The sequence below is a fragment of the Tupaia chinensis genome, unplaced genomic scaffold (assembly GCF_000334495.1).
Source record: "Tupaia chinensis unplaced genomic scaffold, TupChi_1.0 Scaffold139757_1, whole genome shotgun sequence".
Classification (NCBI taxonomy): domain Eukaryota; kingdom Metazoa; phylum Chordata; class Mammalia; order Scandentia; family Tupaiidae; genus Tupaia; species Tupaia belangeri.
The window spans coordinates 2,768,609-2,772,048 of NW_006199637.1; positions in this window are offsets into that span (position 1 = coordinate 2,768,609).

Consider the following 3,440-nt stretch of genomic DNA (forward strand, 5'->3'; position numbering starts at 1 on the left):
CCAGCCAAATAAGGACTGGGGAGACTTGCCGAGGCAGGGAGGGGGGGCGACTGAGGGGGAGGGGAAGGGGAGCGAGCGGGAGAGCCCGAGCAGGACTTGGGGAGAGTGAGCGGGAGAGAGAGGAGAGCACCAGCCCCAGAGACGGGGGAAACTAGACAGAGAGACGCAGATAACTACCGAGAAAGCGGTCGAGAAAGACCGAGGGGAGGGGTGTGTGTGACAGGGAAGGAGGTGAAACCAGAGGTAGAAAAGGGAGAGGCCTCCAGGAGATGCAGAGCCAAAGATGGAAGCAGGAAGAGAGACAGACCGAGACAGGGAGCCCTGGGTGGCTGGAGATAAACCCATGACACCCACAAGACAGAACAGCAAGGAAGGGGAAGGAAACAGGCAGGGCCAGCTCTGGAAATCGGTGTCAGGGCCGGAAGGGACCTGGGGCCTTGCTGTGGTGCCCCTTCCTGTATGGATGAGGAAACTGGAGGCCCAGAGAGGCCAAGTGACACGCAAAGGCACGCAGAGTTAGTGACGGTGCTGTTGCGCTTTAGGCATGCTTCCGTTCCTCCCGGGCCACTGCCTCCCCCGCACAAGGCTTGGCTGTCTTAGGAACAGGCAGGGCCCCACTGTGGACCTGGGCACACATGAGCCAACCCCCAAGAGAAAGCCCTGCTCTGGTGAACTGTGTCCCTCCTCCAGTCAGCAGGGTTCCGGGAACTGGCTGAGAAAGCACAGGCTGGAAGCCTAGGCCTCCTGCCCTGCTCCCCAGGGCTCCTGGCTGTCCTGACGTCTGTGGCTCCTGTGCTGTGCCAGTGTGCCAGGCTGGCTGGGGCTGGGCTGCCAGAGACAGCACCGGACACCACCCTGGGGCATCCCAGCTAAGTGGGATCTAGCTGAAATAGGGCGGTCTGGGGCCTCAATCAGGACACCCACTAACAGATTGGAGAAACCGGGACAGAGGGCTCCCTAAAGAAACTGAGGCATAGGGAGTATCAATTTCTTCACCTGTCAAACCAGCGACCCTGCAGATAAGGGGACATGGCAGTGGGATCTGCCCCTCTCAGAGCCTCCTCTCCTTATCTCTTCGATGAGATGCCATGGCAGATGATCCCACAGGCCTGCACAGCTCAAAACGATTCCAGACTTGGATGGGCTGAGCAGGCAGAATGATTGGAATGCAGATCCCAGTGCCAAAGAGGGTCAAAAAGTCCTTCTTAAGACCCTGGCATGGGCCATGTGGAGAGACATGGAAGAGGCCCCAAAGCCCCGGACTTAGGAGGCAGCCAGCCAGAATTGGGAGTGTCATCGGCCACTTCCTAGGCTGGCCCGCCACAGCCAGGCACTACCCTGCTTCTCCAGTGGGGCCCCAGAAGTGCCACCAAGCCATTCATTCTTTCAAGCAGCCACTCAATGAGTACGTATCAAGCATCTGCTGTGTGTTGGGCGAGGCACGTCACATGCATTCTCTCTGATCCTTACTACAGTCCTGAAAGGGAGGGACACATAACCCGTTCCATAGATGGGGAAACGGAGGCTAAGCGTGACAGAAAGTCACCCAAGTTCCCTCAGCTAGGAAGAGGCTTCGGTCATCTACCTCCTAAGCCCATGATCTTCTCCATGACTCGCAGAGCCTTAATATTTTTTCCATCTGTAAAATGGCATAGATAATTACACCAGCTCTCCCCACCTCCTGAACAGTTTAAGGGATCAAAGGAGACCACACGCCTGCAAATCAGACCAAGTGAGACTCTCTAATGACTCCCATCTCCCTAAGACTCAGATCTCTGAATCCGGGGCCTGGGAGGGCCCCACACCCATAGTACCTGGTCCTCCCTCCTCCCCGAAGGAAGAGTTTTGACTCTTTGCAGACACCAACTTCCTGGTCTCACTCTCTGGCCAGGAACTCAGCCTATTGCAGGCTTTCTCCCTTAGTACCTTCTGACTCTTGAGGAAAAAGCACTGCCTTTCCCAGCTTCCCAGGCTGGAGATCCGAGTTCTGTCCCGTGCTCTGCTGATGCAGTGCCTGGCTGCAGTCACCCCAGAAGCCAAATCCTCCAAAGCAGGTCTAGGTGAGCAGGTGGCTGCTAGAGTTGGTTTCCAGGGTAAGAAGGCTGTGTGTGCAGGGTCTGCGTGCTTCTGGCTGTCTAGCCAGGCTGCTGTACAGATGAAAGGTGATCTTACAAGTGCAAGAGCCCTGGAAAAACAAAAAAGCTCTTTTTAGGGGCAAGACATTTATTATTAATTATGATGAAGCTTTTTCTTACAGCACTTCCGTACTGGAAGGACCTTTAGAGATCATTTAGCCCAACCCCCTCATGTTACAGATGAGGAAACCGAGGCACAGAGTCTAGGAAGGGGGCTGCCCAAAGTTACACAGTGAGTGAGGGGGTACCAGGACTCATGCCTCATGGTGGGGGGGAGGGCTTTCTCGTAGCACCCATAATGTATGTGATCCTGGTACCTCAGGCAGGAGCACAGAGCACACTCATAGCCCCGCGTGGGTCCCCTTCCTGCCCCTCCTCCCTCCTTCCCCGTGTGGAGGGGACACGGGTGTAGGAGCCACGCTGGTGCCAGCCCAGGTTTCAGAGTAGCCCGTGGGACTTGCAGCCTGAACTGGGCCTGTTTGTGCCAAAGACCTAGAAGCCTATCCCACTTCCATCCACTCAGGACTCCCAGACCTGCCCCTACCTGCCCAAGGTCAACCTGTCTGTGCCACATGTTTGCTAAGGCACTCAGGGCCAGTCACACCCTCTCCCTGGACCTCGGTTTGCACACCCATAAATGGAGGGTTCGGACCAGGACACGTCTGTGCTTCCTTCATTTACAACATCCCATTACCTTCCTGCTGGCTTAGGCCTCTGTTTTCCCAGTTCTCTCAAAATTCAGGCCAAAAAAGGGAACAGCCACAGCTTTTAAGACTCTAGTTTGTGAGGAAAGGAACACAGAGTGAGGGTAACTAGCACAGAATTGATCACTAGTTGCTGTATTTTATTATACACAATTATTTTCCAGCATTATCTCCCACTCCATTCCTCTCTAAGCTCTAAGCACATCCGAGTGCTTTTTTTAAAAAAATAATTATTTAATTTTATTTATCATTATTACTATTTCGAAAAAACTTGCTGCAGGGCATGTGTACTCACCAGAGAGAGACAGAGAGACACAGAGAGAAAGAGAGAAAGCAAGCCATCAGGTCCAGGACTTGAACTATGATCAGACATGTGTGAGTCCAGTGCTTTAACCACCACACCACCTGCTGGCCCTGACATCCAAGGCTTTCATGCTTTGCATAGCTTCTTACTCCCCTGAACTGGGCTGCTGGTATCTCCTTGCTTCTCCCATCTTCTGTCTGTTGAACTCCTATTCAAACTTCAAAACCCAGTTCAAAGGCCACTCCTTCCACGAAGCATTCCCTAGTTCCTTGGCCTGAACCACTGGCTCTTCTACCT